We start from the raw sequence: 25,871 nt of genomic DNA on the forward strand, positions 1-25,871 counted from the left end.
AAAGAGACCAGAATTTGGTTCCTTGTAAGATCTCAACTCAGTTCCTTGTGTTGATGTTTACGATACTCTTTTAGTGCATAATCATATACTGCTTTATCCATGCTACTTCAGCTGCATCAGGGCACAGTATAAATGATGCTTAATTGCTGATGAGCTACTTGGCTCTTTTCATGTTGCAGAGTATGGCCCCAGGTTGTTTTTACCACACAACATCCAAATCCTGCTAAAAGATAGAAATATTAATTTCTTAGAATCATAGGATCATAGAATACTTTGGGTTGGAAGGGACCTTTAGAGGTCGTCTAGCCCAACCCCCCTGCAGTGAGCAGGGACACCGCTAACTAGGTCAGGTTGCTCAGAGCCCCGTCCAACCTGGCCTTGAAGGCTTCCAGGGATGGGGCCTCTGCTACCTCTCTGGGCAACCCATTCCAGTGTTTCACAGTTCTTACTGCTATCTCTGAATATTCCCACAAAACTCCTGAGAGTTTATTATCCTCACGTTTTGGCTGGAGAACCAAGGCACAGATGCATTAAGGTGAAAAATAAGTATTAATTTAAAGTGGACAGTTTGAGACTCCAGAAGCCTAACATTTCAGAACACCAACACTATGAAAAAATATGTGTTCAAGACTCCACACCACTGGCTGTTCATTGTGAATAGTACTGGTGATGAAAATATAAATGAAATCCCATCTCCAAGAACAGACACTTGTCTTGAAACCATGCTTTTTGCAGTCACAGTTCTATTTCATTACTCACTGAAATTTCATCTTGAAAGAAGGATTGAATTTTGAGAATGCCAGATGTTAATTTGAGGTTTGATTTTTTTTATGGTGCTTCAAATTTTTAAAAAGATGATAGACTTCTTGTATGATAATACAGTCTAAAATTTGACTACTCCGTTTAAACAATCTGAAATTACTTGTTTAATAAAAATTGGCCCATCGGAAATTATCTAATCTGAGGAATATACACTGATTTAGAACAAACCCATATTTCTAAATCTTCAAATCCTTTAAATAATAGAACTTCTTGCAGTCTGATCTGTGAGTATTTGATGTATCTGCAAATCAAACAGCATGAGCCCAGCTGTACTGATGCCTATTAAGAAGTAATAAACACAACCAGAGAACACCTGTGAGATGTTTGGGTGAATGACTTGCCCAGGATCACACTGAGAACTTTTGGGCAGATGTACATTGAGGTGGATTTCAAAAACGTCATCCCGGAGACCATTATTCATTCTTTTCCCTCAATTCCTTTTCTGTTCTCTACACACCTCTCAGCTTTTGCTACAAATGATGCAAGGATCCTTCAGAAATGATGCTTATTTCATCACATACCCCTAATTCACCCCAAAAGTAGAATCCAGTGTGCAGAGAGAGACTAGAATCCATGGGAAAAGAGAAAACGTAATCACACAGTTCAAATTCTTTTCGCGCTGCTCATGTAGGGGGATAATATTCTCAATGAGCCAAGGAAACATGGTTTAGATAAAACTACTCAAAAGCAGATGGAAAACTTATTAGAAAACTGGGTCCATCATCTGGAGTTTAAAGAAAGGTGCAGTTTCGTGCAGATGAGTGCCAGTTGAAGTAGGATCAATCAGCTATAAAAACATAAAATGAGGAATGGTAAAGACCCAAGTTCTTGGACGTTTATCCCAGTTCAATGTCAACCTGCACCCCTCAGACTTGCCATCCTGACTCCAGTTTGATGGCCTAGCCATTCCCACTTGACCCATATCCAGGGTCCACATTGCAGGCTTGCCCCGTGTTGCCAGCAGAAGGGTCGTTGATCAGCCACTGCCTTTTCCACAATACTGGTCCAGTATTTTGTCCTTCCCTGTGTGAACACAACTCCTCCCAGCATAGGTTGGACGTTGTCAGATTTGTTGGGCAAGCAAATAGTACTCCCTTCATGAAAAAGCCGTTGCTCTTCCTAAACAATATTTCAAACCCTTACCCGAAAACATGGAGTGGAATATTCCAAGTAAAGCCATCATACCAATTATTCACAAGGGGAAAAAAAAATCTGAATTTTTCTCTGGCCTCAGTTCCAGATGTCCCAATGTTGTTTTGTCTGAAGCAGATCCTTGATGGACATTTCAGCTTATCTGTAACCAAATGTATGAATAACTGAATTAGAAGGTAACCTCAGAGCTATCTGGTGCTCCTAGCAAAACTTATAATATCTTTTTATTGTGCTCTCTGTTCTCAGGGCTTTTAAAAGAGGTATTTCTAGGTTGGTATGTTATAAATAATTTAACTGAAGTGGGAGAGGTGTGTTCATAAGCAATTAGTAAATGTGGTTTGTAAACAGTGAGACACTGATGGTCATGTTGGAGGTAGAACTGGAAATTCAACAATCAAATTATTTAGCTGTGATTCCCCTATCTTACTCTTTCTTCCTCATGGTATAATGCAAAATGGCATTTCTCCCCCCACCGTATTCATTCCTGCAAGCCTTTCCCAAGCTGATATCCCTCTCTATAGATGCAGCAGGGATGAAAAGAGGTAATATTTACATCAGAAAGAATCAGCAGGACCCAGCTGAACACTGCAGCCCCTTTAATTGACTTATGTTGCAAGATGCCTAATTCTTGGTCTTAATGTCTCATTGAATACACAAGTCTGTTTAGTGGATTCCTTTTCTTTCTTGTAACTACTGTGTCACAGAGGACGTACTTTGATTTCCACTTAATTTACAGACCAGACACCAAGTGAATGTCAATATATCGCTGCAGTTCACCACCCATAGTTCAGCTGTTTCAAAGAGAGGCCTTTCCAAAAATATGTGTAGCTTCTCATATATCTTGTTTAAAGTTTTATCGTATATCCCAAGTCTTTCTGAAATAATGGTGGTATGTTATTCTTCAGCCATCTTCTTATCCTTCATGGTTTCCCATGAACTGAGTAAATGTTTGTTTGCATAAGCAATAAATTTGCTTATTTTTCCCATGCCTTTCTGAGTACTTCTGGCTGCTCTGTATACTTTCTAGATAAAGTGGCCCATCAATTGAAATGGCTTCTAATCTCTATCGTTTACTCACTTTACAGTTAACTTATTACCATATTCTTCATATACTGTCCTTGGAAGCCCAGTCACTGATTTATGAAACACTAACCTTTATCTTTTGCTGGTAAAAAAAAAAAAATCTTTACTATTTCTAAATCTTTGGCAACATCACAACAGTGATAAAGACAATGTTTTTACCAGCCTTTGTCTCCCATACACACACTTCACCAAAATAATGAGTGTTTTCTAGTCCCTTAGTACAATAGCAATGCTGTCTTTGGGAAAATACTGGCTTTCATTAAGCAGGTTCAGATCCATCTTCTAGTTAATCTACTACTCTTACAGAGCTGTATGTCTGGATAGCATAATGAATACATATATCTATCAAAAATTTGGTTTTGTTATGCAAGCAAAACAACCTGGTGTAGGATTTTATTTTTGTGCTGTATAATGACTTAAAACAGCATATAAAGGACTTATGATAGTAACTACATGACATCATTCATTACCAGAAAAAGTTTTGTACTCACTCAAGAGGAAACTGATTGTCTCATTCACAAAATCTGCATGCTCAGGTGGATAATTAAAGCTGGGAAAGGTGTAACATTGGACATTTGTTTTATAACTAAAATGTATACTTAATATTTGAAAGAAAGATTCTGCAGTATCTCTTTCATCACCTTCAAACTACCCCAAGGATTTTGTAATCCTCTTCTAAAAGACAGTAACTGGAGTAGATCGAAGTCCCTGTAACCAGTGAAAATAGAAATTTCATCAAGACATAATATTTTTAGAATAAAATCAAACAGTACAGACAAAGTTTCATTTGTTTATATTCCCTAGCCTATTAAAACATTTGTTATACTTCAAATATTATTCTTCCCTTCTTTCTTCCACCCACCCACAAATACATCAGGATTGGCAATGGAAAAATACTTTATAATTCTCATTAATACAGGGCAAGGGTTTCCCTCTTTAAACAGGTATAGTTTTCTGTGAACTGAACAATAAATCTTTGCAGACAAGATAAAAACTCAGGATAAATGAACAAGTCCGAGCTAATGTTACATCAGGAGAGACTGTCCGGTGTTTGGAGGTTTAAACTTTAATGGGAGCATTGTCTGTGATGCCAAACCCTGGTGAACAGAGTAGCAGTTCAAGCACATGGGGAATAGGCAGCCAAAAGGAGAATTCCTTTGTGAGTTGGCCAGACTTGAAGTTTGATCAGGACATGCATGCGTAGTGGAAAGCACGGAAGCAGCAGCTGGTCTCCGTGAATTATTTTGATTCACTGGGAAATACGACAATATATTTTGAACTTTCTAACTAGCTGCTGCTTCCATCAAACTCAGGAGGAGACAGGAGGTAGCCCTGTGGCTGGCAGGCTGTCTCTGAATCTGGCCTGGTGTGGTGTGCCTCCTGGGATGGGCAATTTATGACTTGTCATTGGCTTGGTGCTGTGTCCATTAAATGTCCATTTAAGAGAAGTAAATCAAACATATTCTAGTGAAAACTAATGTAAATATTTAATTACAGTTTAATCATATTTAATATCTTAATCTACTCTTCCTCAGTATATTTGTCTGACTATATTAAAGATCAAGAGTATAGAGTCTCTTGGGGTAATTGTGTGTGTTATATTTTTTTAAAGTCCTATTCAATTCTGGGCAGTCTCAACCTCATAAACTGACTGAATTGCTTTCCTCAGCTTGCTTCTCCTCAGGGCTTTTACCTCCTTGGAGTAGTTATAAACCAGATTTTTTTTTAAGGGGAAAAAGGCCAAGAAACAGAGAAAACAGCCAAGAAATTAAAGGAAAAGTCTTGGCAGTTTCCTTCAAGTGAGTACCTGGGTATACTTCTATCCAAGATAATTGGGCTGAAATATCACTCGTGTAAGACATACCTAATGTTTTGAACCTCCTTGCTACAGGAGTTTGTGAATGCATGGGTTGAAAAAGTAACCAGACAAAGCTGTGAGAGAAGAAGCCTACTGAAACTTTTCAATCCAAAGACAGCTCTGTCCCAGGAAGTCCCTGATGGGTCGTTTGCTGGAGGCTGAGAGGGTGTGATGGGAAAGTAACGTTACACATTGGCCTTGCTCTTGCACTCTAACCAAGGCATCTACTATGGGCCATTATCAGCTGCAGGAACACCAAGGTAGCTGGCCCTCTGGGCAGGTTCACTACAGGTGGTATCATGGATTCAGGCAAACGAATATGCATACGTACAGAGAGAGAGAATGTTTGTTTGATTTAAAATAAAACAAAGAATTAAAAAAACCCCACACCATAGTCTTCATTTCCAAGATCTCTGGTGACTGGCCAAAGGATAGGCATTGGTGGAAGCAACAAGCCTTAAAAGAAGAAATGTCTCCAGGCAAACTTGATTCTTTTTTTTTGATTAAGAAAATTGGTAGCAAAGCTGGAAGGGTCTGTGAAAACTGTTTTGGTTTGTTATCATTTAAATCATGTCCGAAAATGAATTCATATCCACTGTGTGTAAGATCACTGGCATATAATTGAAAACTTTACGCAAAGGGACTTGACAGGAAGCAATATAATGCAGGGGGAAACACATGTGTTGGGAATATGGCAAGTTAGCCTTAGCGATTTAGGGAGTAGACAAGTAAAAATCTTAATGAAATTCACTTGAAAGAAATGGACAGAAATTGCAAATACTCCCAAGACCAGATGAATAATACAAAGAGAACTAGAGATATCCAAAATGTGAGAAGATAAAAGAAGATCCAAATAGAAAAACTGTGAGGTAATACAATCACAAATTAGCTGAAACTCAGCTATTCAGTCAAAGAAGAGAGAAATCTGGGGAGAAGTGTAGCATACTATGGAGGAAAAGAGGGGTGCTGAACTGAACTCCCACTAACTAAAAAAACCAGTCTGTTATTTTTTCTCAGTCTGACTCTAAATTTTCATTTTGAAGTTTAGTTGGATGCTTTCTTGAACTGAAACTGAACGGAATGAAGTATTTCTTCCCACCATTCAAAATGCTTCAACTAAAAAACTGACATGGAACAGTGAACATTTTAACCTTTGAAGCCGGTTTACAGAAAGCTGAACATGAGCTATTTCCCTCAAGTATAATATTTCTTCTTTTGCAGTAGTGGTGGAGTTGTGTTTGTGGAACTGTATTTGTTGAGGTGGAAAGACCTTGGCTTTAAGTGATTAACCTGGGTGCCTTCTTGTTTTTTGCAGAATCAGCACATGACTAGTAGAAGGAAGGCAAAAATCAAAACAAAACAAAATGGAAAAAAACCACCAAGACTTGCAGCTTCAAAGAACATTGTCTTTGGTCACCTAGCTTAGGTGTAGGCCTTCCTGACAGGACTCGCTGACGTTGACTGAGTAGTGCTATGTCCAGGGGGAAACTGGAGTGTCTTTACACCCTCTGCCTTTCATCAGCTGCATTTACTATATTCAAAACTTGTTTTTTCTTAGTTCACTGTGGAGTTTAGCTGTGTTCATTGCAAGTGGGTTTTCCCGCACTCCAGACCTCACCATTGCCAAGAAAGGAATGGCAGCTGACCCAACATGGGAATGTGCAGTGCATTAAAAACCCTCTGCACTTGAGGAATGAGGAGGCCAGCATCTGTCTTCCACATTCCTTATAGCATGTTCCTTTATCACTCCACCGAAGTGCCACAACAGATCCTCTGACATGAGCTCAGTGTGAGCTCATGGATCAGAGGAAGGGAGGAGAGTGAGGAAAAGTTTTATCTCATGTTGGCAAGAGGGCTCTATCACATAGAAAAAGACACTGTGTTCCAAGCCCACATCCAGCCACCTTTCATGATGTCCTGAAGCAGCTTGAGGCTGGATTCCAAACTCCAGAATGATCAGAGAGGCAGGAGAACAGAGGGCTTGTCAGTAAATGTGGAGACCAACGTCACCACCTCCAGTCCTCTGGAACGGCTGCATCCTAAAGGTGTTCAACACTTGGATGATCTGTGATTGCTGTTAGTTCAACTGAGACCATGCTCAAAACAACGCAGCTGACAGCTGAAACAAAAATTTGCATTTCTTAATCTCCACCCCTGCACTTCCACGGTTCCACAGGATTTCCATAATCTAGAAAGCTCAAACCAAATTATTTGCTACATAATTCAAAGCAAAAGGAGAGAAATACTTGCACTCATTATTTTCTCCAAGTTCTCAGGTGGAGAAGTACAACATGGAGAAATCTACCCTTTTCACAAATGTCAATTACAGCTTTTCCCTTTTAGCACCCTTACAAATGTTTTCCTTTTTCTACAAGGTATAAGTACGTTTGGGAAGTTAGGTAACTGATTTCCAGTGTGAATTAGCTCACATTCATTGGAAAGGACTGGGCCAATTATCAGTGTATAACTGACTTTTATAAGAAATAAATTAATCACATCTCAACTCAGACTGCTTCTAAACCAAAAAGTTTATCAATTCAATTCCATGAATTAGGAATCAAATTCATCAAAGGAATAGGTGGCCAATGACAGACAATTCAGCAAAGACCTAGCAAATAATGAATGTTTCCATTCTGAACTGAACTACCCTTGTAGATACTTTCCTAGAGCAGAGCCACAATGCCCCTATGTGACTGACGATGCATATGAAGGTACGGTTAGACAGAAAATGCAGAATAAAAAGAAGACTACACACTTAGCTTCCAGTGGCTGAGAACATTACTGGCTTCAGGGACACCATGTGTCCCTCTGTTCTTCATCACGCAAGCTCCCTCCCAAACTCCCCTCCCTCCTTGAGTGCTGTGCGTTGTCTCCAGCTCCCTCTGTCTCTGAGGCCAACACCTGGGATTTTCTGTTACCGCCTCCATTTCCTCTTGCTGAGGCCTCCTCCGTGCTGCTCCAAGCAGAGGCTGTTTGCACTATTCCCACCACTCACTCACTCACCGCTCAGAAGCTCCTCTATTTTTGCAGCTGCATGTATTCCACTACTTCTTTTTCAGTTTCTCTTTCCTAACCATGCTCTAAACTCTGCCCATCTTCTCTGCCTTGTCCTATTTTATCCCTTTCAAGAATTTGGGTTATGTACGCCCTATTCTTACCTCCTCCCCCCACCCCCTCCCAAGATCCTGTATTTCTCCTGCTTTAATACAGGTAGGATTTAGATTGCCAAATGCTCCATCTACCCTGTGTTCCTTCCTCTTCTCTTCTTCCATATACTTTTCCCTGTTACACTTACTGCTGCCTGAGGGACAATCCTTCTCAGTACAGCATGTTGATCATTTTGGAGAGATGAGCAGAACTGAAAGGTGAACACATTTATTGCAAAAAGTGCCAGCTGCTGCCAACAAACAGTTCTTCATCTTGCTGACAGTCAGAGAGGGGACTAAAGCCATGGCTCTGCTAAATACTTGCAGAGGCACACCTCTTTCCTCCTCATTTGCTGTCTTCAGTACTGCGATTGACAACACACTCAGCAGGTTTCCTCGGAAAATGCAATATTGTCTGAAGTGTGGAAATGAATATAATGCAGCAATAAAAAAATTGTCTTGTCACATATATTCTAACAAAGAAATGCCACCAAGGTTAACGTGAGGCCTCATAGACTTGGCCAACTATGTACAGGCTGGTTTGAGCCAGTGTAGGCAGAGCTGCAGAACCAAGATTTGACATGCTCCTGCACTGCGGTGATGTGCACAGCTCAGAGTGCCTCCTTTCTATCAGTGTTGGGAGCATGGAGAAGAATAATGAAAGGGGTTAGCAAGCTCCAATGAAAAGATTAAGGGTAGGACACTCTGCACAGCAATTAGAAAAAGAGTATTTCATGATCCAAAAATAACAAAATAAAGAACGATAATTTAGGATAATTAATTAAGTATAACAAACACTAAATAAAGTAGCTCTTTATACTGCCTATGCACGGTGAGACCTACTTACATGCAGAATAAACTGAGGTCAGTGTCATTATCTAGCATGTCTAAATTTCAAGTCATCTGTGGATGTCAAAGTGATGGCTCTTTGATAAATCAGGTAGAATAAAATATTGATATTCCCACTGTGGAAATACTTTTACGAGGCCACATAGATGGAACAATTATCCTAGCGTGCTTTTCTATCCTAAGATCCCTTATAGCCATGTGAACTAAATGTCAGAAAATTAGTCAAAGAAGATTTATGAGACTAACATATGACCATTCTGATTCTGAAAAAAGTTGCATTTTTATTACAAAATCATTTCCTTAAGTCACTTATCTCTCTGATTTTATACAGATTATATTACTTAAATCGACAAGGATGCATTTTTCTATTCAAACAGGAAACATAGGACATTAGAGGTTGTCTTTTTTGCACAGTGCTAAAAAAATTATTCCCAAGAGATTTACTAAGGTCATTTTTGAAACATTTTTGAAGACACGTCTTAAATGAAAATCAGGCAGAACAAAACACCTAGGGGTGCATTATTCTGGGAGGTTGTGCAAGCGAAATAATAGACATAGTATCTGCCAATACTGTTAGAGAGACGTGAGCACTTCACTCTTCATTCATTGTAATAAAAAGGTCCCCTAATACCCACCGCTGATGATTCTATTTCACGTAATTGCTTTGTTTTATCAGCTATGGAAAAAATGCATATTCTGCATTACTAATCCCATTAGTGCTTTCAGAGGAAATATCAGAATAATTTAATTTCTCAGTGATCAGTATTCTGTCTTTTTTTGTCAGGTCTTCCATATACTTATGCTATCATGCACTGCCATGCTCTTCTGTAACTTTAAAGCAAGGTCAGCTACTGAGATGAAATTTTGTTTTGTATTGAAGCTTTGCTTAGCAGTGACTTTTGGTCCTCTGGAAAGTAGGCGCATTTAATAGAACCAATAAACACAGTATTTCTTCAGACAAAAAGAAAGCACTTCAGTGAAAATCTTTGACAATGATAACACCATCCACAGAACCAAAATATCACCAAGTGCCACATTTATCACACCAGTCTGACCTGTACCCTTGGACACTTTGCTGGGCAAGTTCTGCATAGCCAGTGAAAGCTGCAAACCTCAGGTGGGCTCATCTGTGCTCTGAAGAGGCCTGTGTCTTAGAGAAGTGTTTGATATTAGATGGGGTGAATTCAAGTGACAGTGCTCAGTCCCAAATTCCAGTAGTAAACTCCAAAATTTAAACAAAAACTTCCATTGCCTAAATGAAACCTGTGACTGAGAGCATGCAAACAAAGCTCAAATATGCATGTGAAGGCTGTCTAACAAACAATTTGAAAACACAAATAGATAAATAAACCAGACTATTTGGGAAAAGTCACAAAGCATGGTAAAATATTTTTCATTTTATGAGACAAGTTATGAAGGAGAAAAACTTGCTCGCTTAGCTCGAGTTTGGCTGTCCTTCAGGTGCTGCCCAGTAGTTCCTGTATTATCATACCTGAAGTCATCTGTGGAACCATTTCTGCTTAAAGCTCTGCTCCCAGTAGTGACAATGTAAGAATCTGGCCCTTTGTTGAGGTTTATCAGGTTGTTTCAGCCAGTTTGGCATTTTCTCTATCACATATACTGAGAAACTTCATTTTCTGGGTTGGAAGAGCTTGATTCTACTGTACTGGCAGTATCCAGGCTCAGAGGGAGAAACTAATAGATTTCATATCCTTGTCTCTAGCCAAGATCCTGAGTGTATTTGCAACTGATTTTAAAAATCCCACTTTATCTGAAGATTAATTTTATCTTCCCAGTCATATCAGAGCGGTAAAATATGGAGTAAAGGACAAAACAACCACGGGACTCTAAGCACGGTGGCCTTTTGTCAGGAAGATGAAATTTAGCCTTGCAGGAAGGGGAAACCTAAAGTACTTTTGGCTCTTCCATTGGCTTTAATTTCAATAGTTCTTTATTTTGTTTTTTCCATAGTAACTCCCAACAGAAATCTACATGCTGAAATGTAGCCTACTGAAACCATGCCAAAATGGGAAGACAGATGTATTGATATCACTACTTAATGCAGCCAAACGATTTTGGTTGACTGCAGGGTACAGGTGTGAGAATGAAGACACTGCATATCTGCCAGTCTGCCGTCTCCCTGTGATTAATGGCTTTGTGCTTTCTGCGGCTTCTCGCAACTCCTAGCATATACCTCCTGAGGGGAGGCAAGTAGAGGCTTGGTCTGGGACTCTCATCAGACTTTACGAACTCTGTGACCTGCTGTTCTGGTATTAAAAAGAAGTTAAAATATGCACATGCACCCATCCGTACAGCTCAGTAGAGATATATTACTTGGCAATAAAGCAACAAGTATGATCATGTAAAAAAATAAAAAATAAAAAATGCTCTTGCAGCAATTTCTAGCAAGAAAGGCAAAGTTAGCTCTTTGCAGCCACTGGCTTTCAGTGACTGATGTGTATTGAGATGGTAATTAATTATCACATTACCACAAAGGAGCACAAGGTAGAATGTGCTAACTACACTTTTCTCTTTCTCTTAAAGGTTTCAGTAAAAACAGACCCTACAGATTCAGCACTGAAAAAAGTACCCCAAATCCTGTAAGAGTTCACTGGAGACAGGAGTTTTAGCCATGTGGCTACTGTTGAAGGAACCACAGTACAGAATTAGATACCTTTTTTAAATTCACTTGTTCCCTCTTCTCAGGGCTGAATCCTTATTTGGATAAATATTTGTTTCAAAAAGCCAGTCTGGCTGGCTCCTCTTCTTCAAAACACAGGTTGAAAGAGAGCTAATAGCAGCACTACCACCACCACTACCCCTGCAACCTGATAAATAAGATGGTCTGGGACTTCAACTGGGCAGGAGGACAAATGCTCCTGTGCTATTTTCAGTCCCAAGCTGCTTTGCACAGAGCAAGTTGAGTGCACTGTGCACTGAGTGCCCTGGTGGCTCCCAAGGGGAGTGCCACGGGTCATAGCTCCTCTGTGATCTGAGCCATGAGTGGGCTGCAGCTCATGATATCACTTCTCTTATGACCTTCCCACCATGTGCCATCCAATGCATCAATCATCATTTGCTGATGAGCGGTTACATACTTCTGTGTGAAGAATAATGTTCTTTTATTTCAATGAAACACTACTTTATGCTTAGAATACAGATGAAAGCAAAACTGCATAGGAGTCAAATCAGCAAAAAGTTAAAGTTACTATCCTTATTTACTGACATTTTGAGCCCTTAGACCTGGAATATGCAGATTTCCAACTGCTTTAGAGGTTTCTTCTTGAAAGCAGAAGTCTCAGGACTGTTTTACTCTAGTATCAATAATGTCTTCAAGCTTCTATACATTATACAACCTAGAGGAGACATTCAAACATGTTGCTAAATATTTATACTGATAAAAATGGACTGTTATGGATCAGACACAACGATCAATGAAACTGCCCCATGAGAGCCAGCAAGCAAAAATGACCTGAGCAAACAGGGGCACACACACATACCTCTCAGCTGATGTTAGCTTAGAAAAACTGCCAAGGTTATTTTTTTTATTATTATTTTTGTGTTAAAAGAGGAAGCAGGTTTTGAGGAAATCTATAGTACTTTGCCTGCAGTGCAGGCTTCAGTGTACTGGTGTGGCCATGATAGGTGAGGCTTGGGTAAGCCTGGTTCAATTAAGCTTACATTGAGACTGCATGAAGCTAAGAAGCGATAAATCATGCTGGGTTTCCTAGGTCATGTACAGAACATCAGAGTAGTCATTAGTTCTAACTTGTTTTGTGCGTTCAAGCATAAGTTTCAAAAGCAAGGTTGTCCTGCACACTGAATTGTCTGTATTATTGATCACTATCATTGTGCAGTTATTTAGAAACACAGAATTGAAGAGTTGGAGTATTCGTTCATTGATTCATTAAGAGCTTTTGGCAATTTTTCATTTCAGTGGTTTTTGAACCTGCAAGTATGTCTTTGAAATAATATCATGGCAGAGCTGAAGTTAGTAAATAAATTTCCGTCTTTTTCCAATAGCTTCAGGCTGCCATCTTGGGTGGTTTTCCAGTACAGGCTGCTTTAATTTGAAACCAATAATACATTCTGAGATACCCCTTTGAAGTAAAGAGGGCAAAAGCTAGTTCTTTACATTAGCCATTTTTGTTCTTCGGGTCGCTATTTCTCCTCTTTATTCTGGGGCCATATTATATAAATTACCAACCACTGTTGCCAAAGCAGGTGACAACCACCAATAACTAGGCCATATCTCCAGAACTCATCTGATGAAGGACTGACAGAAATCCCAGCACTTTTAAAGATGCAGCTAACTTCCATTATTGGACTAATTTAAAGCTGCAAAGACTGGTAGAGTAGGCACCAAACGTGTGTATGCAACTCCTGAACACTTACAAAAACAGCCCCTACACATGCATTCACATGTAAAGAAGGCAAACACTGAAACCCCTGGGAAGAGAAACCTACTGCTCATCCTGTGTTTCCTCCCTCCTCGTTCCTCCTGTCACTGGCAGTGAGTACCTGAGCGCCTCCCAGGAGACATAAGCATGCTCCCAAAAATATCTGGAGGGGCAGAATATGAGGTTCTACAGTGGATTTCTAACAGGCTACAAGTGTGGGTCCTGGGATTTTGACCAGGCCAGTTTATAAAATGTGATTTCAAGCTTTATTGCCTTTCAGCTGATAAACATTGTGGCAGAGAGGGTGGAGTTAGACTCATCTCTAGCTCATTCCCTTTCCTTATTTCCTTGTCCTTTCTGTAGATCTCATTAATGACATCAATGGTACTACCCACAACTGGAAGAGACCATCGGCTATTCATTCCTTTCATCCTGTTCAAAGCAAGCTGAAATTCTGGCAGCCATCTATAACCATGTTCTCACCTTTGTTTCCCACGCTCAGAACTAGCTGTCTGGTTGCAAGAGTGAGAAACATAGCCCTGTAGAAAAATGTGTGAGTAACTGAATAAAATAAAATAAATAAATAATAATAAAAAAGAGCCAAAGTCATTAAATTCCATTCCCATTGAATTCATGGAGACTGCGGGGTGTAACAGAGGAGCAGCTGGGTCATTAAGAGGAGGAACCTACCACTTCTCTTAGAGAAAGGGAAATCTTCACAGTACGGTCAGTGCTTAGTGCCTAAGCTTTGGGTAACTGCTGAGCTCCCTCAAATAGTCCTCAAGGGTAGAAGTGTATGTTGTAGGTACTATGGAGTACAATGCTTACAATAATGATTTATTAATAATGCATCTATTTTCTTCTTTATAAGATTTGGAACCCAAGAGGCCATTTTCAGTTCCATTCCAAATCCCACTATTTCAATGCTAATTACTAAAATGCAGGAGCAATGCGCTCTCTCTGCTTGGACCATCTGGCAATTTTCTGAGCTTTGCAGTTTGTTAGTCTTCAGAGTTACTCTGCAAGTTATAGAAAAAAAATATATTTTGAAGTCTCCAGCAGTTACATGATTAGTTAATATGTTAAATAGAAGAATAGAAATGCAGAGGTTCTAGTAACAAAGGCTGAGCCTTCACATTAACAATAAAATAATTATGAAGTCTAGAGAATGGAAGGAACTACTTAATATAAATAAACATTCTTTTTCTACAGTGTTTGACTGGGGTTTCCATCTTCTAATGTTTTTCTGTGATGAACCTCGGTAAAACTGTTAAATGCAATTGGTCAGCTACCCTTTGATGTCTGACGGAGGCATTGTAGGGTAACAAATTAGGCTCTTATAATGCACTGCAAATAAGCAAACGGGCACTGCTGGTGAAATTGTATCAGACTTGCTTCTTGAAAGTAAGACACTCTGTACTGAAACTTTATTGAGAAGAGATTTCCGCCAGGCTAATAGCTAATTAACCAGAATGGTTGTGCCTGGGACGTGACACCATTAGATGGTCCCCCTGACAACTGTGTCTAAGGACACAAATAGCTGCGGATGTGGTCTTTAAATCCTCACTGATGTTTGAGTCAATGTTCAGTGAAGCAAGCACCCATTGGTTTTATATGGAAAGACATACATAGCTAAACAGGGCATACTACAGTCACTAATGCATTTATCTCTGGAATGCCAAAAGTGTGATATATGCATGTACATGAGGTAATTACTTGCAAGATTAAGCTCCTGCTGAATAGTTGTTTATTCACTTACAAGAAATCATGATTACTTACAAGAAGTCATGAGAACAGCTTGTTAAGCAAATCTGGTCCCCTGTTGTTCAACCAATACGCTGCCCTTCACAGGCCTCTGGAATCGCCTAATGTAAGACCCTACGTCATGTTTACTTCTTTAAGTAAAGGTTTAAAATTGTCATGAATAAGAACACAGAAGCACGCTGCGTGAGAGTTAAGCAGCCAGCTTACAAAGCCCGTTGCTAGTGTGCCCACAAGACCTCAGCTGGTATCTGTGCTGAGTTGGGGGCAGCCAGTGACTCGGCACCTAGTATACCTGCTCACACCTGATACCTACAAGTTCTTGAATCTTGTGTTTTTCCCACTTCCAATCCCTGCATTCATGAGAGTTTAGTAATTAAATATGTAATGCATATTAATTAAATTGAATTGATTTGTTTGTGTTTGCATTTCCATTTTTCCAAACTGCTCCCCAGCCTGAGATTGTTGTACTCATATACACACTGTAACAGCGCACAATCTAATAAGGTAAAAACTCATCAAAATAATTTCCATACAAACCAAATCAATATGCAAATAACATGTCCCACTCCATCCATTTAGCCAGTACCCTGAGTAATCTAAACAACAGAACTGCATGCCCTTTGAATATAAATGAAAGGAAACAGCTGGTGATACACACTAACAAACTTTTTCCATAATGGATTTTCTTTCATCATCAAATTGCTCAGGAAGTACTTTTTAATTTGGTTATGCCTAAATTGTTGAAACTTTCATAGTAGAGAGAATTTACCTGTAATATTGATTACCGCAGACATGAACCACCAATGTTCTGTGATTGGCTCCATTGATACTGACCTCTGGAAGAAAAAAGTGCTGGTTTCGACATCTTACATGCAAACACTTAGTGACTAGTCTCCTTGAGATATAGTTGGGCCACATAGCTTTGTGGAACTGTATTTAGGATTAATCAGTCCAGCAATCATAGCAAGAGCTTATAGTTATGTGCAAGCACAAACTTCCCCGAAGACCACGTTCTTTGAATGCAAATCTCTGCCAAAGCATTGTTACAGGTGAGTGCTAGGACACACTATGGAAAGAAGCTGGGACCTACATTGGCCCTTTGATTTGGCCAGGTGGTGTCTGCCTCCATACATCTTTTCTATCACAACCTCAGATAAACTGTCAAGAAGACAAATTAACCCCTGGGCCCAATCCTCACATACCAAAAGGCAAAATCTATAGGTGCCAGAAGGGAAGCTAGCCTGCCAACAGTTTGATGGTATGGTATCAATCTAGAAATGTGATATAGGTATGAAGATCCTGTGATTCCTGTGAGATACTTAGAGGACTTAGAGACCCTTGGGTTGAAATCTTTCTGGAGTCATTAGGAAAAAAAAATCCTGAATTTACCTTTTCCTTCAGTGATCTGAAAGAAATCTAAATAACACAAGAGATGAGAATTCCAATTTTGGCACCCTGAAAAGTCTATTACTGCTCTAATACTTAGTACTTCTGATCTCTGGTTATATCAGAAGCATACAATCTTTTCTTTTTTTTTTTTTCTTTTGCCAGACATCCATTATGTTTCCACACAGCTATGTGGAAAATGACTCTCTCATAATGTGGAGAGTCACATGGCAAAGAAATGTCTAGATATCACCTTTAGGAGATGCTATGTGAGCAGTTATAGAAAACTGGGATATTGAGATATCATCCAGTCCATTCTTCTGCTCTGAGACAGGTTCAAGGATATTTTGCAGGTTCTTCCTGGATGTATCACCAGTTCCCCTTTATGCCCCCTCAAAGACAGGTCTCTCAATGTTTCTTGCTAACCAGTGAGACAGTCAAAAATCTTTTTCTGCTAACCAGTCTTTAGTTTTCCCAGGATTGGTTAAGCCCTGCTACCTCTTGTCTTACTCTGCATGGACATACAGTAGAGCTGAGCCTACCCTCTTCATAAGAGTCTTTTATATATTTGAATATTGGGAAACATGCTCCCGGTCATTATTTTTTTTCCCTTTTTTTGGATGTTTAATAAAACTGATTCCTTTAAGTTTCCATATAGGTCATGCTTTTTCCTTAATGTTTTAAAACAGTTAAAACCCAGATAATTTCTCAACTTTTTTTTTAAGATTTTGTTCTTTGTCTTTTTTTAAACATCTTTTCTTTTTTTTGTCAGTTTGTCTGGCTTTTCTCTTAGCAGCAGATGTCAGTACCCCAGCTGAGAAATCACTAATGTTGAGAATATCAAATGACTTTCCAATTTTTACATATGTGTTGTGTTATTCAACTCATATTTAGTCTCTACTCCACAATAAACACTCATCCTTTCCACATTGCCTGCAGTTATTCCTCAAGTTTTACTTCTGTCATTCTTCTTAAATGCAGTACTTTGTACTCAGCTTCACTGAATATCAGCTCAGTGTTTTGGGGCTATTTCTCCAAGTTATCAAGATCACTTCAAATTGGACCCCTTTTTTAAAAATCTGTAGTTCCTTTCCCCTTTGGTGTCATCTGTGGATTCAGGAAGGAAATTATTGTCCATCATCCTAGCTGTTACTGCTGGTATTGTGTATTACCAAGTCCAGAAGAGAGCCTTGTGGGCCCCTCCTTGATATGCCCTCTAGTTTGGCAGAATTCTGTAATCACTCTTTGACTGCAGTTTTGAGCAGTGATGCACTCACCCCATAATAATTTTATAGATTATGATCCATGTATAACTGTGATTAAGGCATTGCTCATGGTCTTAAATTAGACTTTTAAAGTCTTGAGATTGGCATTTGCATTCTTCCTTCCCCCTCACTCGTGATGGTAGCATAAACCAGAATAAAGGTTGTGTGTAGGTTATTCATCTTAACATAAGCAGATTTGCTTTCAGTAAAATCTAAATTCATCTTTCCATGGATTTACAATGCTGATTTTAGGAAAATTCTAACATCTATATACTTGCAGATGCCCACATAATACTTGCTCCATTTTATCTAGCTGCTTTTTTGTAGTATTTCTTCATCAGAGGAAAAATTTAAATACGCTATTACTTAATACCAAAAAAGAAATCCTAATGCTACCGCACATTATTTCTGAGGCCGACAATTGAGTAATGATGATAAGGAAATCACATTTAATTTAAACCACTTTGGCAGCTCAAACACCCAAGGATAGATTTTCCACAGGAGCGAAGCACTGCAGAGCCTTGAAGAATGTGATGACTTTGGCAGAACCAGGAGGGAGCAGACGACCGATTCCTGGAGAGGCCTTCCCCTGCCCCGAAGCAGCTGCTTCCACTTCTCCCTCTCCTTTCCTTCCACGCATGCTTCCTCCATATGGAATGGTATCAGCATGCTGGCTTTGCCTCACTGGGATGGGGGCAGGCACAGAAGTCATCTGCAGATTCACCTTGGCAGGGCAGTGCAAAGCATGCAGCCAAGCTCAGCCCTGCACTTGCGTTTATCTTCCTGGCTTGGAGAGCTGTGAAAGGAGTGGCAAACAGTCAAATGCAGTCTTTAAATAGTTGGGATTGCTGGAGCAAGTAATTTCCCAGAAGTTCTGGCACATGTGGCCAAACTTTATCATATGACCACAGTATTGTAGGGGAGAGAGCTTCATCGCAAATTATCTGCAGAGGTAACTGGCTGCCCTAATGCTGATGGCACAAAAGTCCTATTTAAAATAGATTTGACTTTTGCTCTGGCCCTGCCTATAGCCCAGTCAGTATCCGTGGTTTTTAAATTGTGGTCTGTGGATGACTGGAGTTCATGGCCTTGCTTATAAAGACTCTGCAAACAGTAATTAAACATCCTTCTCAGCGCAAGCTCCCCCTGGTTGTTGCTAGGAGCCTCAAATACTTTATGTCACAGACCAATTTAAATGTTTCACCAAAATGTTTTGGAAAATTTTTAAGGAGCACACAAATGAGAAAAGTTTAACACCTATTGCCTGTTTACCATTGTAGCACCTAGGTATCATTATTTAAATTTATCTTAGTTGCAATCTTTTAGCACATGTTCATGATATTGATTATTTGAAGTGTCTTTAAGTATTCTATTAACATCATTCAGGGCAAACAAACTACTGACATAGATAATAAATTTTAAAATATGTTTTAAGTTACTTGTCATTAAACAATGAGCTTATTTGCATTTTCTCAGAAAGTTACTTTTATGTTCAAAATAAATACTATTTTTAAAGGGATTGGACAGAATGTTTCCATTAAAAAAAAAGCCCCAAAACTCCCAGAGCCCTTTATTCTGAGCAATTTCTTACTATGCATAAATTTCCCTGTTCACACATTGTTAAAATATTGGATCTGTCATTATTTCACCTCAATTTCAAAATTTTTTTAAATGTTATCAACAGTATGCTTAAAATTTATTTAGAAGAAAAGAATGACAAAAGGTCTTTAATGAAAAGAAGCTATACTAATCTAAACCAAAATTATTTTATTCACCACCACCATTGCATATGAAAAATATGAAAGGAAATAGAAAATCAAGGAAAGAGAAACCATAATGAAGTACATATTGTTACAGAAACTATAAGCAGAGCCTTGAAACATGGAGATCCAGCTAAGAAAACGAGGATGACATATGACAAATCTATCAAGACAGCAGCCTGCAAAAAAAAAAGGGGGGGGGAAAGTAAAATATTGCAGAAAAGTTTAGGGACATATTCTACTACTCTTACTGAAAAGTTGCAGGATGCTACTCAGAGAGGGCATTATCCTGTGAGTAACCTCTTTCATTTCAGTCTACTCCTTGCATACTGATGGGATATGTTAGAAAACTGATGAACATCAGAAAAACAGTAAACATTGATGGTATTTTGCCCAGATTGTCTGAAAGCATGCAAGAATTCTGTTGACTCTGCTGCAAATAAAAATATGTAGTTGCTCAGTGTCCTGGAAAAATGAAGCAGTGAATGTTGTTCCAATATATGCAGTTGTTTGACCCTGACTCCAGAACATGCAAATGAACTAAATTCATTCAAAACAGAATGATAAAACTTTAAAGTGACCATGATATGCAGCTAGAATTATCAGGATTTCTTTAAAGAAAAATATTCACTCACATATTGATTCAAATTCTTTCAGTGTGTGGAAAAAATGGAAGGAAATTCAAAGGCATCTTCTAAATGAGGATTTCCAAAGGAATAAATCTTTTCTTTAATATATTTTTATATTTATATGTGTATATCTATCTATACTAAATATGTAAGCAAGGGCAATGAGCCTCATCACCCCTTAAAGTAATTCCTAAGATAATGCTTAAATAGTCTTTCTGGGAGTATAAAATTCATGAACAAAGCACACAATGATGCAATTCAATTACAGAGGTTTCACTGAAGTTCAGTTAAGATGACCCACAGATCTCACTCGCAGGTTTTTAGTGATGATATTGTGCTGGTTTGACTTGGGTCATGCTAGTAAAATCCTCATGTTCTCACCACATACATGGCTCTCTCACATAGGTCTCTCAATTCGGTGTAGCACCATATGTTGGCCAGAAGGGTGATGACAGAATAAAACAATAATCTGGTTATACCATTTCTTACTGGTACATTCCCATGTGTCTCATCCTGCCAGAATTGCCCACTCATGCCTCCTGGCACCAGCTTCAAGGAGGAAATCCTATGATGCCCCAGTTAATTAAAGGCATTCCAAAGGAAAAAAAGGCAGTGTATAATAACATGCAAAAAGCACTGAAAGGTTTTGAGGGGGAAAAAAAATCACAAGCAGGATTAAAGTGAGGAGGCTAGAGATAATCCTGAGCAGCTAAGGTGGTTCAAATTTGTATGCTACAAGAACAAGTGCAACCAAAGGCTTTCAAACTTAGCCTTAGTCACTAATAGAATCTACTAGGGTACAGTGCCATCGTTGTTTTTTTTTTTTTTCCTCGTGTTAGGCTTTCATTTTAGTATTAATCCAGCTGGAGGAGGAAATTTGTTGGAAAGAGTAGATCATTTCTCAGTAAGTAAGTGGGAGGAGGAACTATGGGAAGAGAAAGACAGCCAAACATAGAGGCAAGGAATTTGTGATGGAATCCAGGCAGCACAAAAGTAGATTATTGGAGGTGGGAGAAAGCGGGAAGGAGAAAGAAGGAGGAAGAGAGGGAGGGAGAGAGAGAGAGAGAAAAGAAGTAATAGCATGTTCTTAATTACCTGCTTTAAACCCTTTACATCATGAAGATAACAGTAAACCTTAAACTTTCATTGGGTTATCATTCCTTTTATGCTTTCTACCTTTATCAAGATCAGCCTGAAAAGCAGCAAAAAAAAATAATTTGTGTATGTCACTTTCTAAATTTTCTTTGTGGATTTCTGTACGTATAATAGCTTGCCCTGTTAGACTGAAGAAAACTGTGCTAGCGTGAGTAAAATGGGTTTTACCTGTGCTTTGTTTGTTTTAGAAAGTGTTTGTCCATAAATGCAAGGATTTGCTTGTACTAAATTGTTACCTTTTTTTCCTTAAAGCCTTTTATAGAACATGCTGATTCTGATTTTAGTTATCTTATCCAATTATGATGATATTCTATCAAACTGCGATTTAAGGATTTTGCTCCTTCTTCTGTCTTGTGTGGGTGTGAAAACGCTAGATGTAGGCCAGCACAAAGGAAAAAAAACAGATTTGGTTTTATTCAGATTGAAATACTGAGAAATAAGGAGCACAGAGTTTCCAGGCCATTCACTACCACCTGCCTACAAATATGGCTGGTAAAGAAAAACTTCCTTAGGTTGCTCAGCTGCAGTTCTTCATGCACAGGGGCATATTCAGCAAGTGAACTCTGAGTTGAAATATTAAAGTGGCTGTGTGGAGACGCAGGGCCTAGTTTTGCCAAAGGAAAAGAAAACACATTTTTACTTTTATCAAGGTACACTGTCAATGTCATGCTGCTCAAAGCTGTTTCACCCTCTGTGCTGCTCATTGATTTTTTCACCATTTATCCTCTCAGAGAGGTTGAAAACCACTTCAATTAGGTAAAAAGCCCCTTTGGACTTCTTTCAGTCTTCAAGCAACTTGTTGTTTTCTTATTCAGTCTCTTCATAACTTCCAGAAACAGGGCTTATTCAGTCAAAATTCTGGATTTATTTCTTAACTAAATTATTTGCACTCAGTCTTTTCCTTTTCTTTATTCCAATTTCTCCTGCCACATCCCAACCCTATCAATGCACCCCTTGGTAACTGTCAACAATTTCTTTCTGTCCAAGGCAGTAGAAAAAAGAATAAATCGTCACAGTCAGACCAAATGTCTTGTCCAGCTGCCTTCAAAAGGCAGAAATTTACAGTATACGTTCTTCAACATTGCTTTATAAGTGCTGCACTTTATCATGAGCAATGTATTGACAGATTCCCATCAGGTGTGCCAGGTTTCGCAGGAGCTGTAGAAATTCTTGATGTTGCTAGGGAAAAATGACTTTTTTTTTTTTTTTTTAAGTACAAGAGATCAAAAGCTGATGCTTCCCTTTTGTTCTCACTTCATTTTCTACAATAACCAAATAAATTTTGTTGTCCAGTGCATGATGAGTAATCTCAGATACTTGTAAACTACTGAAAAAAAAATGGGCAAAATGAATGTGGCCTTCAAATAATTTCTGGGTGGAAACATTTTCCCTTTGAGAAGAACTACCTTTCTTCATTATCTGCATTTCCCCTCCGAGGAGAACTACCCTCCCCTCATTATCTGCAGAATCAAAGGCTAGTCAGTCTCCATTTGTGCCTTTGCCCAGTATTAATTCTGTGATTGAAAGTAAAAAGCACTGTGTCTTTTGACTTCTGTTATAGCTGGTGGACTTGATCTATTATTTAAGCATAGGACATTAATTGTAAACAGAGTAATAGAGACTGAAAGATCTTTTCTCTCCATCTACCCAAAGATTTCTCAGAAGTGGAAACCAGAAAAAAAAAAAAAAAAAGATTGATCGCTTTGTTGGTATGTGATGGAAAACAAAAGAGAAGAATAGAACGGGACTAATAGCTGGGCCTGATAAGCGTTTTTCTTACCTTCTTTTACTATGCTAGGGAGCCATTTCTTTCCAAACAGGAGGCCTGCCCCAAAGAGGGAATTGCTTGAGATTTGCAACAGCATACCAGAGCCTGGCCCTGCCAGCTGTGCACAGGTGTGGCGGGAAAAGCAGTCACGCTGGCGTCCAGCAGCAGCCTCCCGTACGGGTGCTTGTAGGAAAAAGGAATAAGGAACAGAGAATCTGTCTGGGACTCTCTTAAAAGGTATGAAGGAAAGGGATCTGTTTAAAAGTCTTCTGCATGTCAGAGAGCAATGTCAGTCTTGAACATTGTCTCTACACTTGCAGCAGACCTGCAGCAACGGGTACAGCTGATGGTGGCCAGCCAAAACAGCCAGGAGAGCAACGTGATGCCCTTGCTAGAGGCTGGGGGGAGGGAAGGAGGAGCTGTTAGCTGGGACTGGGGACCAGATCCCACAACACAGGCAGCTGAAGCTTAAACCCTGCTTGCTGCCCTGCAGCTCCAGGATGTGGAGATCCAAGCCTGCAAGTGATGCTCCCCTCCTCACGGTGGGGCAGGAAAGAAGCTGGCCTGTCTGCAAGGCTCTGCGCCAAGAAAAGTGCCTTTTGGGAAGCAGGTGCTGTGCATTCCCGTTCACCTACCCTGTTTTCTTCCTTTCTCCCTTTAATAACACACAATGCATTAAGCCAAAAAGATTGTTTGTTGCAAATGAGGACATATAAGCTCATGTTGTGTCAAAATGTTTAATTCAAATTTTCTGTATGGGACATGATCTGGTGTTTTATTAGCCAGCTTTCTGAATTTTGCAGAAGCTATTATCGCTACCAACATACTCCTGGCAAAATTGCTACAGACACTCAGAAAGGGGCAAAGCAAGAGAATATGTAATAATTTTTTTAAATGGGATTCCAGAAGCTAATGTTTTGTGTTTTGTCTTAATGTAAGATTAATATTTTAGCTGTTTTCAGGTTGTCCTATTTTGACAGACAACATCAAAACTGAGTAAGAGCAACGTACACTCTGGTCTCGCCAAGAGCAAGAGATGAACCTGTCTTGCTCATGTCCTGCTCTGAGACAGCCAGGTATGGAATTCAGCTTTTATAGTGTACAACCATTCACATTTAACTAAGTCAGTAATCCTTACACAAGCTTTTCATCCATAGTAGGGCGTCCACAAGGAGATCTGACCGATTTCATCTGATTTACAGATAAAATTCCAGACCCAGGAGGCTTTTTGTTGTTGCTGTTGTCATTATTATTTAGCCTGCATTATTAGTTACAAATATTTTCTGAAACAGGTTTTGCATCAATAAAAATTATTGTGCAGAAACCAAGGAAGTTTAATGATTCTGATGAATATGTTGCAGAGAAAGAACAAGCTAAGTAAAAAACTCTCTTTCCCAAACCAAATATCAGGTTTTAAAAGACTTGTATTAGGCACCTTAACCCATATTCAAATATCTAAACAAATCTTGTTTTCAAAAGTACTGAGCATGCAGGATTTCCCACTAATTTCCCTAAGCACTGCCACACTAAGAATTCTGCTTCAAATAGATATGTTTTTTCGGAAGTTTATCTATCGACACGGGGAACTGACTTTGGAGCTTAAAATGAAATCCTGTTCATATTCAATAGCAGCAAGTACAAAAATAAATGCAAGTATTTTTAGGTACAGATACACTTAATATTAGACCAAAACAAAAATGCCCAAAATTTGGCATTGGAAAAAACAACTGCTATTTACTCTAGCAGCATACAGTGAGTGGATTTCAGCCCTGTAACAAAGACACCTAAATCTTGAAAGGATTTAAATGCCAAACTTTATATGATTTTACTCTATCTCAGGCTGCGGAAAATCCAGTGCTTTCAGATCACAGTTACTAATGCTCTTCTTTCTCCTATTTTGAGTAGATCTGGCCTGCAGCTTATTTGAAGTTTTCCTCCAGAACTGTTTTTTAGCAGAAAGTTGGGTTTTGCTGTCATAACAGCCTCCTTTTCAGCAAGAGATTAAATATTTCTTTTGTCAGAAAATGTGAATACCTGAATATTAAAAAATGTCTTCTCAGAACTGCTACCAAATATCTCTCAGGAGCTGGGGTTCAAATGCCTCAGGTCTCCACCAGCAGTTGCACTGGGAAGAGGGAAGGCAATGAAATATCCCTGGACATGTAGCATAAATGTGTATACCTACATCAACAAAGGAGAATGAGGACACAAAACACCAGATGTAAAATGTTCACAAAATAGTAGCCATTTTTGTCAGACAAAAGTTTCCAATTTAAATATTTCTGTTGTTGGGAGGTTTTCTTTTTGGGGTGGGAGCATGGGGAGCAGAGCGCTGGCAAAGAAACAGCTGAAATTTTACTCAGAAGTCCTTTTAACATTTTTTCCAAAGTAAAACCATCTTTTCAGCAGCTATAGTAACTATTCTCTGACCCCTGTTTTGAATAAACCCTAAAATGAAACTTAATTCAAGCTGGTAAGTTTTGCCTGACTCCAATTTATTCCCTAGCTGGCTCCATATTTCTAGGGAAGGCTGTTGTCATCACATAATCTTTCCTTAAAGAGAGCCCAGGTTTCAGGTTTTCTTTTAAGAATTCCGAAGCGGCCTTACTCAGTAGTCCACTGTATGATGTATTGGGCAGGCCTGGGCAGACCCCAGTATTAGAAGATTACTTGAACCTCTGCTTCAATTCACATCCAAACCTTGTCACATTTTATGAAAGGCAAATGTGTACTCAGTTTGCTTTGGCAAGTGTTTTCCATTTTCTGGACTCACTGTTCTCAAAACGGAGAGGAAAAAAAGTGGCTGAAGGCTGGCACAAAAACTGTTTTGGGGA

This window comes from Egretta garzetta, unplaced genomic scaffold (genome assembly GCF_000687185.1).
Source record: "Egretta garzetta isolate BGI_Z169 unplaced genomic scaffold, ASM68718v1 scaffold264, whole genome shotgun sequence".
In the NCBI taxonomy this organism is placed as follows: Eukaryota; Metazoa; Chordata; class Aves; order Pelecaniformes; family Ardeidae; genus Egretta; species Egretta garzetta.